The sequence below is a fragment of the Ursus americanus genome, chromosome 2 (assembly GCF_024610735.1).
Source record: "Ursus americanus isolate L20-20 chromosome 2, mUrsAme1.1.p, whole genome shotgun sequence".
NCBI lineage: Eukaryota > Metazoa > Chordata > Mammalia > Carnivora > Ursidae > Ursus > Ursus americanus.
The window spans coordinates 97,922,440-97,937,537 of NC_142128.1; the positions used below are offsets into that span (position 1 = coordinate 97,922,440).

General features: G+C 47.1%; 1 long non-coding RNA gene across 3 annotated transcripts; it reads left to right on the forward strand.

Annotated features, from left to right (window-relative positions):
• The first annotated feature begins 5,274 nt into the window (after positions 1 to 5,274).
• LOC123792103 (uncharacterized) lies at positions 5,275 to 12,660 on the forward strand. Of its 3 annotated transcripts, none has more exons than XR_006779635.2 (5): positions 5,275 to 5,441; positions 5,783 to 5,880; positions 6,727 to 6,847; positions 9,001 to 9,207; positions 10,525 to 12,660. It is a non-coding gene; the product is annotated as an uncharacterized LOC123792103 (long non-coding RNA). The 3 variants fall into 3 exon arrangements; XR_015723144.1 differs by having other exon boundaries at positions 5,275 to 5,416; XR_015723145.1 differs by lacking the exon at positions 6,727 to 6,847.
• Positions 12,661 to 15,098: the final 2,438 nt, after the last annotated feature.

A 15,098-nucleotide genomic window follows, 5' to 3' on the forward strand; every position in this document is an offset into this window, starting at 1 on the left:
TTGTTTTTTTACATTGACAACATTAAGTCCAATGAACACTTGTTTTAAGCTAGCAGATTAATCTCAATTGTTGTCTTTTTCTTTTTTTTTTCTCCTGTTTTCTATTTATCTATTTCGCTCCATTCTCTGGATTATATTCTCACTCTAGCTGCCAACCCTTCCATTGGACTTTAAATTTTTGATATTATGCATCAGTTGATTTACTATGAAGAGCTCTTTCTCATTTTCTAAATGTTCTTTTTTCCTAACATCATCTTCTTACTTAATAGATGCAATATCTTTTTATCTGTCTGCACCTGTTACTTACACGTTTTGTGAATTTGCCTCTGCTCCCTGCATTGTCTGTCTTCTAAGATCCTTTTTCTGTTTCTTTAGGTTTTTTTTGTCTGAAAAGTTATAGGATTTCCTCATATGTCTAGTAGTCAATTGCTATCAAAGAATGAGACACTACAAGTCTGACTGCAAGTTCTATGCGCATGGGCGAAGATTGTCAACCGAGGAGCTAACCATAGGGAACTGCTCTTCATTCGGAGACCCCAAAGGTCAGCATCTATGGGTCTTTTTGCTTGAGGATGGTAAATTTCCCCAGAGGGGAATCTTCTCAGCTTTTTCTGGGAGCAGTGGGTAGGTCCAAGAGATATGTTTAGCTGAGAGTATTCTGGAATTCAAGGAAAGAATCTGGGGGTTCTTACCATTCAATAGGCTGCCTTTCAATATGGTGTCTCCCTCCCACCTCTAACTGTGCTAGGTGTCCCTAAGCTCTGAGATACTCTGCTCCTACTTCTAGGCAGTAACCACTTCTCTGCTGTTGGGGTGAGGAAGAGACACCTCTACAGCTACGAGGCTGAGGGGAGGAGACCTGGGGGCTTAACTGCTGCTTATGTAGATTTTTGCCAATACTTTAGTTGAGAGTTTCACCCCGCATTTAAGCCTTTGTTTTTTTTTTTTAAGATTTTATTTTTTGTTATTTTTTAAAGATTTTATATATTTATTTGAGAGAGAGCGAGCACGAGCAGGGGGAGGGGAAGGGGCAGAGGGAGAAGCAGGGGGACGGGCAGAGGGAGATGGAGAGGGAGGGGCAGAGGGAGGATCCTAGGGACTGGATCCCTGGACCCTGAAATCATGACCTGAGCCAAAGTCAGACGCTTAACTGACTGAGCCTCCCAGGCGTCCCAAGATTTTATTTTTTAAGCAACCTCTACACCCAGTGTGGGTCTTGAACTCATAATCCCCAAATCAAGAGTCACGTGCTCTTCCAACTGAGCCAGCCAAGTGCCCCTCCCACATTTAAGCCTTTAGAACTACCTCTTATCTCGATTTTCTTTATTCTGTCCCTAGAATGAATACGCTCTTTTAACAGATCCTCTCTTCCGCTGAGTCAGAAACCACCCGTTCACTCGTTGTCCTTCTTCCAAGTTTGTTGACATCTCTGAACTATGGTCACCGTCTTTTCCATTTTCTTTCTCTTTGTTTGTTTACACCTTGTTATTTCTTTACTGTTATTTTAGTTGGGTTTTAGGGTGAAAAAGAGATGAACAAGTACGTTCAAACATTCATGTTTAAGGAGAAGTCTCTAATATTCTATTTTTAAATAAGGTAACAAAAGATTGAAGTAATAACAAGAAAAATTTAAATCAACAACCAAAACAACGTCAGAGCCAAAAATGCTGCTGTGGAAATTGAACAAATTGGCCGGCAGGCACCCCTACCACGTGACAGTTCCACATCCTCCTGTTTGCAGAGTGCAAAAGTGAGTGCCACATATGAAAGGCTGCATGTGTGGGTATCCTAGCTGTATGAAAGCCACCACAAGGTAGGGTCCCAGTGAACAAATCACACCAAAGTCATCTGAGTTATTTCCACGACTGAGTGAAGTGTTGTACAGATAAAGGACAAGAAGCAGATATACAGTGAAGATTGGGATTCTCCTGAGTTTTTCTTATGGCCAAACCAAGAAGACGTGGCCATTATACTTAACATTTTATATATAGGAACCCTTAACAATAGTTTTCTTTCTTTTGAAAAATTATATTCTCGTATTTCAAAAAATCTACAAATATTTAAAAAAGAAAATATAAAACACGACTTCACTGCCCAGAAAAGTTCTAGATGTTTTTCATGTAAATATAAATGTAATCATTGTTAGTCGTTGAATGGTGTACCATTGTATTATATACTATAATTTACTTAACGAAGCTATAGCCAGGTTATTTCTAAGTTTGGGGAGATTATAAACAAGACTGTAATGGATAATTTTGGGCATATGCAATTGCTCAAGGATTTCTATAAAACAGCAAATATGCTATAGGATATCAACTGAGAAAATGCATAATGACCAAAATCTCATATGAATTTAGTCACAATTTTAAATGAATTTGTGATTTAGTATTCATAACAGCCTTCAGGTACATTTTAAAAGCAGAAATACACATATGCATGAAACGTTATTTACACACATCTACAAACAATGAGAGATACATAGAAACCTAGGGATAACTCCTTGTCCATGCACCCTTCTTCCCAAACCCCCAGATTCATGACCCACTGGTTTGGAATTAGTGGATAGAGTGTGTTAGATGGTACCCAGTAGGTTTGAAGCCAATGAAAGTGTCTAGTGTTAAGGACTACCCTGCAGAACTTAATTCTAGGCATCTAATGTCTTCATCAACAGTTTACATGATGGACTTTTAGTATGTTCATGACTTTTGCAGAGGACAAGTTGAAGAGGGTTGTTTGTGAACTTTGACTAGGAGGCAATATTACCTTCTGAAAATGGGGAGGAAAATGGTGATTGAACAAAGAAGCATCCTCCTGCTTATAGAAAGCAGACATGGCATAAGAGAAAGGCCTTATGGTTTTAGTGGGCCACAAGCTGGAGGAAGGGTGTTCTTTTTGAGATAATCATGGTAACATGATCTAGTAACAAGAGAAATACATTCAAGGCCAAGGTGTAACCCATCCAGTATATTTCCAGTGGCCCAACAGGCACTAGTGGCATGAATTTCTACCAGTATATCTGACTCTCTGAAATAAATGCAGAGTCAACAGAAATTAAAACTAATCATTTTCTATATTTTCATATGCACAATTCCTTCGGTGATGGCTTTGAGTATAATGAGTTATAGCAATTGATGCTCATACCATCCTACAGATTGTGCAAATCAGTATTTGAAATACTCTCTTTGTTGCCTGTTTGGTTGGTCGGTTGGTTGATTTTCCCCCCTCCAGACTCGTGATAGCCACTAGCTCTGGATGGCTGCTTCTCCCTAACTCCCTGCGTCCTGGCGCTGCCAGTGTTTGCCAGGATCCTTTAATCAAAGCTCATACTTATGTGATGCAAAGACAATGCTGAATTGCCAAGTTGCCCCCACCTATGGATTTGACTGCAAATTTATGTTAAACCAACAGGTAGCCAAACAGCTGGCCTCTACCAGCCTGCCTGATTTTGGGATGAGAGCTTCAGTCAAATTTCAAAATCTTCCCATCCTGGGGAAGGTCAGTGTCTTTAGCCCTTCCAGGGGCTGAGTGGATGCAGACCATGGATACCAGGAGCCACCTCAGCACAACAAAGCCCGATGCGAAGTAGCCGGAGGCGTCGTGCTAGCTCCGATGGCTTTGCCGCGATGGAAGCAGCTGGTACACCACACTCGTCCTGCCCTTTCAGCTCAAGCTAAGAGGAGAGACTCTGGCCACCAGACAGGAAGGCTGTGGTTGGGTACAGCGAAGGGCTGCGTCTGTGTGAGTCTGATCCTGGGCACCGTGTCAATGAAGGAACTCATTCTAGCCCCCGCTCTGGGGGGCTCTGGGTCCCCCTCTGGGACCCTGGTTGTGCCCCTCCACCACTCTGAGCCTCAGTTTTCTTTTCTGTCTGTGAGAACGATAATGTCCTTCTTGAGATAAGCTTTTTTGAGGATGAAATTAAATACTAATGAGAGCTAACGTCTATTCATCTATTGAGCACTCACTACCTGTTTCCATGTCCTTCTCTGCTAATTCTAACAGCTGTGCCAGTTCTGGATGGGACCAGCCAACGGCAAGGGATTCATCATGCTCAATCAGGATCACGGTTTCCTGCCTCTTTGTCAGCCTAGTAATCTTTGATTGCATGCCAGGCATTGTGAATTCTACGTTGTTGTGTGAATTCTTTTTTTTTTTTTAAGATTTTTATTTATTTATTTGACAGAGATAGAGACAGCCAGCAAGAGAGGGAACACAAGCAGGGGGAGTGGGAGAGGAAGAAGCAGGCTCATAGCGGAGGAGCCTGACATGGGGCTCGATCCCAGATCGCCGGGATCACGCCCTGAGCCGAAGGCAGACGCCCAACCGCTGTGCCACCCAGGCGCCCCATGTTGTGTGAATCCTACGTTGTGTGAATTCTACATTGTTGTGTGAATTCTACGTTGTTGTGTGACTTCTACGTTGTGTGAATTCTATGTTGTTGTGTGAATTCTATTTTGTTGTGTGAATTCTACGTTGTTGTGTGAATTCTACGTTGTTGTGTGCTTCGTATTTGTGTATTACTATAAATCTCCTGAATGTTGTTCTAGGATGCAGTCACTTGGAAATAGTTTGATCCTTTTGAGTCTTGCCTTCACAATATGTTAAGTGGACCCAGAACAGGGCTCAGTCTAGTGTTAAATATTCCCCACACCGACATGAGACTTTCCTGAGTACACTACCCAATGCCCCATGAATTATAAGTTTTTGTTAGTATGGCTGAAAAGAACACAATTCGGGCGCAATTCCTGACCCTGTGTTGGCACCAGGCATGGTTCCCTCCAGGCCTTTTGGATGGTTCCTTCCCCACAGCCAGTGTCCTGACCAGGGTCCCCACTCTGCAATCTCCAGGGTTCTCTGTCCTCTCTCATATTCTGTTCTCCAGTCTGGCTGCTTTGGTGTCCCCGGACTCTCAGCTCTGTCTTCTCAACTCAGTGAGATCACAGGGCACAGCCTCAGTTTCCCCTCCTGTGTGACAATAGGAACCTGTCTCAAAGCAGGAGGCGATGGTAATTGTAGGGCTCATTAAGTGTATTTCCCATTTCTCCAGGCTCACTGCCCTTCATCACCTGATACTCAGTGACTCAAAACTGTTGTTTCATGTATTTTGTGCCTTGTTGTTGTTATTTCCGGCAGGAGGATGAAACCCAGTGCCTGGATACTCCATCTTAGCCAGAGCAGAAGCCGGAACTTCATCTTTGAAATCATGTAAGCTTGGGTTAAACTGCTGACTTTGTTTCTTAAGACTCATGTGACCTCCGTCCAGCTACACAAACTGCCTGAACCTTGGTTTGTTTTCTATCTAACAGGGGAAACGAGCTTCCTCAATTCAGCACCACACGACGGAATGAGAAAATGCGTCCAGCAAGTAGCATGTGTTGAAAAACACAGAAGGTGCGCAGCTGGGAAATACGGATGAGTAAGTGTTGAGGAGAGACGGAGAGGTGAGGAAGAGGAGTGGGGGACATGGGGAAGAGCTGTGGGGAAGCTAGTGGCCAGGCTGCAGAAGGAGAATGGGGGAGCGAGGTGGAATAACAGAGAAGCAGGGGTGAGTGGGGAGAGGGAAGGGATTCCAGACCCATACAGCTTCTGTGGTTTGGGCCCTGCAAAGAGGTGCTCAGCCCAGGGGTGAATAAGGCTTAAAATCCAACCTGAGCTCAGCAATCTAGGCTGTCTTCCTAGAGGAAGAAGCCTTTTCCTTCTCCCGGTGGCTCCCTCTGTACCAGGCTGTGGCCTGTGCAGCTGCCTCTGCCCAGAGGAGTGCATTTTCCTAATTTTCTCAAAGGTGCTGTATCGACTGTGAAGCCCTGTCGGAAACACCGGATACTGTCCAGAGACTTGTCAGCTTCCAGTAAAATGTCTCTTCTCTGGGAACTTTGGATGGTAAAGAGCAAGATGTCATTGATTCATTCATTGATTCATTCATTCATTCATGCACTTGTCCATTCATTCAACAAAAGTTGTACCCAGCACTAGTGTGCTGGGGCTGGGGATCAAATGATGAATGGGGCCTAGTCTCTGCCTTCTAGGGGACAGGTTGCCACAGACTGGGTGCTGTGGCACCTTGGGCGGGACAGAGACTCCCGTGGGACTGTGGAACCTGCCCAGGGGCCTGGTGAACCAGCCAGCTTACACCCATCAAAGGGAAGGATGAGGGTGCCTGGGTGGCGCAGTTGTTAAGCGTCTGCCTCCGGCTCAGGGCGTGATCCCGGCGTTCTGGGATCGAGCCCCACATCAGGCTCCTCCGCTGGGAGCCTGCTTCTTCCTCTCCCACTCCCCCTGTTTGTGTTCCCTCTCTCACTGGCTGTCTCTCTCTGTCAAATAAATAAAATCTTTAAAAAACAAAAAACAAAGGGAAGGATGACCACTGGCCTGTGCTCCCAGGGACTCTCTCTCTCTCTCTCTCTCTCTCTCCTATCAAACCTGGGGGACAGGGATGCTGCTTTGGGGGTGGTAGGGCCAGTCTCCTGAGGAAGTAGTCTGTCCCCCAGGGTCAGAATGTAGGGTTCTCAGTGCTTGGCACCGACTCTGAGCTCCAGTCAGCATCGGGTACATTCCCCCCCTGGGTACAATGTTTAACTGTCACACAATTTGTTGAATAGATAAAATAATTGTTTGATAGAACATGCAAGACTCACACTAGGCTAGAGAAGAAAGTAAACCTCGCAGCTACCCAGTTTCCTTCCGCGGAAGAAACGATTATCTCCCATTTCTTGCGTGTCTTTCCAGAGATTCTGTATGCATGAGGAAGCAAACACATACATACGTAAATGCAGATGCTTTTTTAAGACAAATGCTGGGCATAAGCTTCCAGCCAGCTCACACATACAATACGAGAAAGAAGAAGGTGGTAAGTTCATTCCCTAAGCTCCTGGGTCCCTGGCTTTGATCCTTCCGAGGGTCCTGTTTGCGCTGCCATCTGCCCAGCTTGCTGCTGCTGTCAGGCTCATGATCAGAACTTTTGGGTTTGACTCTGGGACCCTGCGACCCAGACTCGCGTGCTCAGTGTCCCACGAGCTTCGTGCAGAGCTCGGGCTCACCAACTTTGTGGGGTGCGGGGGAGAGTTCCCCACAGGGGAGGCCAAGCCCTCCCGACATCCAGGGCTGACCGCCCTCGCCTATTTGTAGCAATGAAGGTGAAACCTGACGGTCCCCGGCCGCACCGGTGGGAAAATGCCAGTGACCTTTGGGCGGCCACGCGGTGCCGGGAGCAGCCTGTGCCTCGCGGTGGATTCCGCCGCGTCATTGGAAACCACTTGACAAATTAGAAAGTGGCTGCTTGATTTTTCACAATGAAAATAGGAGAAATTGTTTTCGGAGAGAGTTATTTATTCATGTATGTTTAAAGTTTTAATTTAAATTCTAGTTAGTTAACATACGGTGTATTTTCAGAGAGATTTAAGATCCGGTCTGTGCTAATTTAGCTTGTGGGAAGTAAACACCGTGAGACCGAAATGTTGCTTGAAAACCTTGAAAATTTGCTTTGTCTATCTCATTTGTTTTCGATTTTTCTGTTTCTCTTTATTCCTTCTACTTATCTCCCTTCTTCTGCTTCTTTGGTTATTTTATGGAATTGGAGAAAAGAATCTGAGACCTTGGAAAAGATCTCAGAGTTTTTCTGTTGTGTTTTGTTTTTTTTAAAGTAACTGGTGCTCATCAGTACCCCCTGGGATGTTTTTTTTTTTTTAAATGCAGACTCTTCAGCCCTGTCTCTGGAAAGTTTATTTCACTGGGTCTAAGATGTGGCCAGGGAGTGCTCTGGACTGTTAAAAGCTTTCCAGATAATTCCAGGGGCACTCCCAGCTGAGAACCAGGGCTCGGTGTCTGACAGGGGCTCAGCTCACTGATTTCCTCATTGACGGTGTGTATAGGGCATGTGTATGGATCAGGCACTATTCTAGGTGTGTGAAATTATTACTTTTTTTAAGATTTTGTTTATTTATTTATTTGAGAGAGACAGAGACAGAAATAGTAACAGAGATAGCGACAGAGAGCACAAGCTCTCGAAGCTCCCTCCCTCCCAGAGAGGGAGAAGCAGACATCCCGTTGAGCAGGGAGCCCGACCCGACCCGGGGCTCCATCCAGGGTTCGATCCCAGGACCCCAGAATCATGACCTGAGCAGAAGACAGACGCTTAACCACTTAGCCACCCAGGTGCCCCTAGGTGTGTGAAATTAATCAGAAAACCAAGCGGAAAAAATGCCTGTCCTTTGGAACTTCTTCTACAGCATTTATTAAAACAATACAAAACAAAACTTCACCCAGAGCTCTGCACTGTCCTCTGACTCACTTGCACCCATAAACTCTGTTGACCCCTTTGCAAATGCCTGTGCTCTGATCATAAGGGAAGTGAGATAAAATATGGAAGATAAGTGCACGAATCCTGTATACAAGGACCATTAATGGGGCGCGTGGGTGGCTCAGTCGATGAAGCATCTAACTCTTGATTTTGGCTCAGGTATGATCTCAGGGTCGTGAGATCGAGCCCCGCATCAGGCTCCACGCTGAGCAGGGAGCCTACTTACAATGTTCTCTCTCCCTCTCCTCTGTCCTTGCCTTCTTCCCCCCAGAAGAAAAAATTTAAAAAAAAAAATCATTAATCATTTTTCCTCCAGCTCCATCCTGCCTTCTTGCAGAACTTGCTCTCAACTTTTTCTCAGAACCACTGCTCCTGCAGGTCTTGCTGAGTGGGGCCTGAGTCACGTGACTCCTGTGGCTAAGCTGTTTGGACCAGGGGCACGTACACGGTCACGGCCGGGTCAGACTAACTCTTTTTCTGGGAGTTTAGAATATGCACTTAGAAAAGTCACGGGGATTGCAAATCCCAATGCCTGTAAGGGTCAAACAGGTGACAATGAATGATGCCAGCCAGGTCTAAGGAAACCAACCACACAGCTTCTAAGCACAATTCCACCTGACCTGCGATCTTGGGGTCAGGGACCCTGTTCTGAATTGAATGTTTGTGTCCCCCTCAAGTTCTTATGTTGAAACTCCAATTTGCAGTGTGACCGTATCTGGAGATGAGACCTTTGGGAAGTAATTCGGTCCTGAGGGTGGAGTCCTCGTGACTGGATTAGTGCCCTTGTAAGAAGGAACAGGCGAGAACCTGCTTCCCTTCACTTCCTCCCCTCACCATGTGAAGAAACCAGGAAGAAGGCTCTCAGCAGAACTCAACCAGGCTGGCAGACTTTCCAGAACTTCTCCAGAATGGTGAGAAATAAGTGTGCAGCGTGGAAGTCACCAATCTTTTGCAGTCTTGCGACAGCAGCGTGGACTGACGCGGACAGGCGAGGGACCGAGCGAGGGCCGGGAGGTTGGAGGGCTCGTGTTCCGTGCAAACAGTTGGCTGTTACTTAGCTCCAGGACGATCCTGCCACATGTGAGCCCAGTTTGCCAGGTTTTCTGGTTACAGAACTCCTCAATTCAGGTTTTTATATGAAATCTCACAGTTTAACAATATTGAAAATATCTTACATTAAAAAGTTGTGTTGTCCATGGCAAACCGGTGGCTGGCCATATCTGCTAGCAAGCACCAGTCTGCACCGTGTGCTTGCTCTGGGCAGCGTGTGGGAAGCAGGACAGGGAAGTGTGGTGAGGCAGGGGCCACGGCTGCATCCGGGGCAGAGAGAGCCGGACTGCAGAGAAGGAAGGCTAACAATGGCAAAAACAGGTTTTTTGGGTTTTGTTTTTTGTTTTTTGTTCTTTTAAACATGGTCGAAAGACACACTGGTTCCTGACAGCCTTCTAGTTTTTATTCCAGCCCATTGCTTCTCAACCTGGGCTTCTGTAAGGTCCTGTTTCTTTATAATAAACCACCTTTTTGCCGAAGCTTCTGTTAAATCCACACAGTCACTGATAAAGTTGCAGGTGTCTGTTATCTTTTTCCCAAAGGGCAGTATTCTTCCTAAGCATTAGTGTAACTAATATTGACTCTTCTGTGTGCCTGTTGGTTTGGTATATGTCAGGCACATCCTGGGCAATTGCATTTAACTGATATTTATCTAGCGGTTGCCAAACCTGTCTGTGCATCAACACCACTTGGAAGCTTCTGGAAGAATACACATCCTTTTGTAACCAAACCCAAGTTTGTATGCCTGATGCACGGCAAAGACAATCACTGAGGCATCCAGTCTGCAGCAAGGAAAGAGTTGGTTTGAGAGGGAGCTGAACGAGGAAAATGGAAGACAAGCTTCAAATCTGCTTTTCCAAAGGAGAGTCAGGGAAATGTAAAGGCAAAGGAAAGACGTCTGGGTAAAAATTTGCAGCTATGCTCATTAGCTTGGAGCTGCAATTAGTCCCATTGGTGAGTCTGAGGCACCCAGTCCAACACTGGCCTGGGAAGCAGACTTTGGGGGTACCACACTGAGACCACCGTCGGGTGTGGACCACACCTGAGCCAGAGTGGGCTGCCAGGTGCTTAGCGGTTTAAAAAGGAGCTCAAGGAGAGGCTGGCTTCCAAGTTATCTCATGTTGTAACTGAAAAGTTTTGCATCTTGCCCCTTTATCCTTTCTTGAATTGGAGAGCAGGTTGAGAGCAGGAGATCCCGGAGCCGCTTGGTTAAATCCCATGTGGGAATTACACTCTACTGGCCTGCAACCGGCTCCTCTAGCTTCCTTGGTTACCCAGTGGTAAGCAGTTGAACACTCCATGCAGCTTCTTTGCAATGGGATTTACTTTGTCGAAGGTAAGAGCTTGAGATGTGAATGTGATTTCCAATACGTAAATAGGCGTGTGGTTTCTCATATGCTCCCCTGGAGTCTGTGGACACGGTCAAAGCGGGTGGGGTGAAGGGGGGTGTTTGGGTGCTGTGTGGTTGAAGAAGATCACTTGGTAGGATTCAGGAGGCATTTGGGCTTTTCTGTAGGATGCAAGACAGCTCTGTCACTACACTGGCCGCTTGGTGGGGACAGCTGGAAGGGTGGGCTCTGTTGGGGCTCCTCCTCTCCATGTCCTTGCAGGGCCTTTCCACAGAGTCTCTCCAGTAGGGTACTCAGACACAGCAGCTTAGGGTCCCAAAAGACCAGGCAGAAGCGACAGTCCTCTTAGCGGCCAGGCCCAACCTAGTAAAGTATTGCTTCCACCATGCTCTGCAGACCAAAGTCAGCCAGGCCTTCCCCGACTCAGAGGGAGGAGGAAATAAATCCGGTCACTCAAGAGGAGTGTAGAGATTTTACAGCCAACTCTAATTTGCTTCCCCAAGTTCCCTTTCATTGGGGATATCATTAATTTTTGGTTGCTGAGGGAAACTCAACATTCAGGACCTAGGTCCCCGATAATGTTGAACTACTATATTTTCCAATATATTTTGTTTTGAAACTTGGTGGCAATCGGTTAGGAGCCAATAAGCATTTACGGAGCACCCACGAAAGACAGAGCTTTGTATTGTAATACAAATTACAGAACTCAATATTATAATAACTGTAGGAATCACAACCTTGGTTTTGTTAAGTAGGGCTGTACTGAATGTCAATAGGACATGTCTAGAAGATAAGGTCAAGGGCAATATTATTTAGGTATGAGTCAGGAAGTTATCTCAGAACTGAGGTCTCTTTGGTGCTGTGACTCTGGTCCTTGACCTCACCCCGACTCCTGACTTCCTGACATGATGCATAAGCATTGCACTTACCACGGTCTTCAAGGCCTATATCCTCCTGGTTTCACTGCTCTGTTCTTCTTGCGTTTGATTTGCTTTTTCTTCCCCTGGACCCTGAGAGCCCTGCCTCATTGATTTTGGCCAGCACACCGAGGCTGACGTGAGCCTATGTCTAGCTCCCTATACTCTACCTCAAGGCTTTGCTATAATTTCCCACAGTTCTGTGCAGACCTAGCTGACATGAGCACACCTTCCCAAGGCCTTGGTTTGCAGGAAGAGACTTAAAAGTCATCACACCAGTGATCTCTAGCCTTCTTCCTCCCACTGAGGACTTTCGGTTTTATATTTCCATGGCTCTCCTGCAAGTGGTCCCTAAGCCCGATGAAGAAAATTGAGGGGGATTAGGCTGTGCTGTTGGAAGAGGCAAGAACTTCGAGGAGCAATAGCAGGAAAGAGATCACTCCCTGGGTTAGTGACATGTCAGAGAGAAAGAGAGACTTAGTCTGTAAGCCTCTATGGTAGATGGTACTTCAGCTTGCTGAATATTCCAGCTCCCTCCATAAGGGGGCTATGCATTGCCATGTCACTGACATCAGGCTTGGCCTCAAGACAACCTTTGGCAAAAGAAATGTGGGCGAGGTAGCCCTAGGGCCCCTACTGATCCTCACCTTCTGGTGTCCATGGCCTTGTGGAATCCCCTTCTACACTGAGTCGGGCCTGGCCCTTGTGATCAACAGAATATGGCAAAATGCATGATTTCAAAGATGAGGCTATTAACAGGCATGGCAGCTTCTGCTTTCCTCTCTCGGATCACTTGGTCCAGAAAAGGTTGTCCGCGGTACTGCGAGGACACGAAAGCAGCCCCAGGAAGAGATGCGTGTGGAGAAGACTCAGGCCCCAGCCCACAGCCTCGGGAGTGAGCCACCTTGGAAGACAGTCTTCCAGCTCTAGACAAGCCTTGGGACGAAGCAGCCTCAGCTGGACTCTCGCGGGAGACATCGCGAGAACCACCACACAGCCCAATCTCCTGACCCACAGAAACTGAGCTAATAAATGGTTATCGCTTTAAGCCCCTATTTCTTGGAGTGATTTGCTATGCAGCGATAGGTAGTTAATACAAGTATGAGTAATGAGGGTTGTTTCGCGCAGTCTAGAAACATTCCAAGCCAGCTTGCATTTGCCATGTTCTCTTCTCTTTCTATCATGGCGCCAGCTACGTTCCACAGAAGGTTGCTTCATCAGTTCAGGTCCTAGAGTCAAAAACAGCAGCGTAGGGCTCAACACAGCTGATCCGAGATGCGTGTGAGGCTTGAGCAAGAAATAAATCTTTGCAGTTGTCAGCCTTGAGATTTGAGAGTTGTTTATGATCACGGTGTAATCCAGCCTGTCCTGGCTGATAACAGCAACAGATTGTCCATATTCAAGTGAAATCCAAACTGTTTCCCGCAGCTATAGATTCATGGAGGATTACTGGGGGTAGGAAAGAGAGCTGATGTATTTTGGGGCTAGTAAGCGAGGGAAGAGAGTTAGAGCTGCTACGGTCCTGCCCCAGTCTGTGCGAACTCACAGATCGAAAAGCACTGAGGGCCTCGTGGTCAGCCAGCCCATGGTCCTGCACACGGCTGCTCATGGGATCAGAAGAGAACAGGTGGGGGGCGCCTGGGTGGCTCAGTCGTTAAGCGTCTGCCTTTGGCCCAGGTCATGATCCCAGGGTCCTGGCATCGAGCCCGCATCAGGCTCCCTGCTCAGCGGGAAGCCTGCTTCTCCCGCTTCCACTCCCCCTGCTTGTGTTCCCTCTCTCGTTGTGTCTCTCTCTCTGTCAAATAAATAAAATCTTAGAGAGAGAGAGAGAGAGAAAACAGGTGGAGTGTGCTCAGAGGTTCTGCCTTTAAACTGCTTTAGACTGCTAGCTGGCCGCCCAAAGCCATCCTTCCTGCGCTGTGGAGGTGGGAAAATGGAGGGAAGGTGCTTTCCAAACTGCGAGTGGGCATTCTCGATAAGTGGCAATAGCCATTCGACACTGGCGCGTCACAGCTTATGGAGGAGTTTGCAAAAATCCAGATTTTATTGACTTCACTGCTAATCATATCCTCTTAAGAAAGGAACCAGCTAGAGGAAGCAGAGAGAAGAGTTCAAACTCATTTACAAGGTTGTATGAGTTTTCCCAGCTCAGAATTCATGGCTTCCATCATCTCCTGAGAGAGTGGCCCAGAGTGTGGTGTGTGTGTGGCTTTCCTGAGAGATACCAAATAGGGGGAAAGCCTCTAACGGCTCCCAGTGTTCTGGAATCTTAAAAAAAAGGCCAGACAACATTGCTCTGAGGGGCAGAGAGACTAGCAGGAAGCCATTCACCCACGGATGCAATGAACCCAGTTCCTGTGGTTTCTTCTCCCAGGTCCTAGGCCTTCCCAAAGGGGGGACTCAGGTGTCTCAGGTGAGGACAGAGATTGTACGCTCCTGTGTCATGACTGTCGAGTCTCTGAGGAGAGAAGCAGGCTGGCTTCCTGCTTACCCTGCCACCCAGCCCTTGCCCCAAAGCCCTGCATTTTCACAGCAGTCAGACCTCTGGGGAGATCACAATGAGCACCCCCCCTGAGGGCCAGTGTAGACCCACTGAGCCACACCTCTTGCCCCATCACACACTTGTTTTCTGTCTAGTCTCTTTCCACCGCTCCTTCCCTCCTCACTCCTTAACCGGCAGAGGATTGGAGACAGACAAAAACACGAATGTTTAAGCTTGTCACCTCTGGTCTATTTCTTCCATCTCTGGAGCTAAATTCCAAAAGGGTAATTGCATTAGTTACATCTCCAAACCCGGCCTTCCTGCGGGGCCAGCCCCCTGCTCCCTCCTCCTCCCTCTTTCAGGGAGCCGGAGCCCAGTGTGCAAAAATGTCTGCACCGTAATTTCCAATCTGGACCCTCTCTGGACCCTTGTCCCTTTCTAGAGACCAGCCATCCTAGCCCAAGCTGAAGCTCAGAAGGCTTTCAGAATATAACCCCTCTTGTCGCACAGAAAATTAGCTGCTGCTCCTGCAGCTCCAAGGAGGGAAGGCGGAGGGGAGGGTGAGGAGGGGGAATTCAGGAGAGGCTGGTGGGAGGCCCCCCTGAGAATGGGGCCAGGCCCTGGGCTAAGATGGGATGGAATGTGCAAAGGGATTCTTGCAAGCTGGGGCTGGCTGGGAAACTGCACAACTGTGCTGAATCGCAGCCCCGGAGATGAAAAACGTACAAGAAGGTTTGTCTGTTTTCCCTACAAATCTGGCATTCTCTCCAGAGTAGCTATGATGCTCTGCTCTGGGGACGGGGCACAGGTGATTTTCCTAGGACCGTTCACTGTACTGTCTTACCTACGTCTAGCGTCTAAATAGACATTGCCGTATTTGAAATAGACCTCACCCGCCCCTGAGAAGCTTCTGCGTCATTAAACAAACACGTTTGAACCTCCACTTTGCATTTTATCTCATGCACCCATGGGTGCCCCACCATCCACAACCCCTTTCTGAGGAG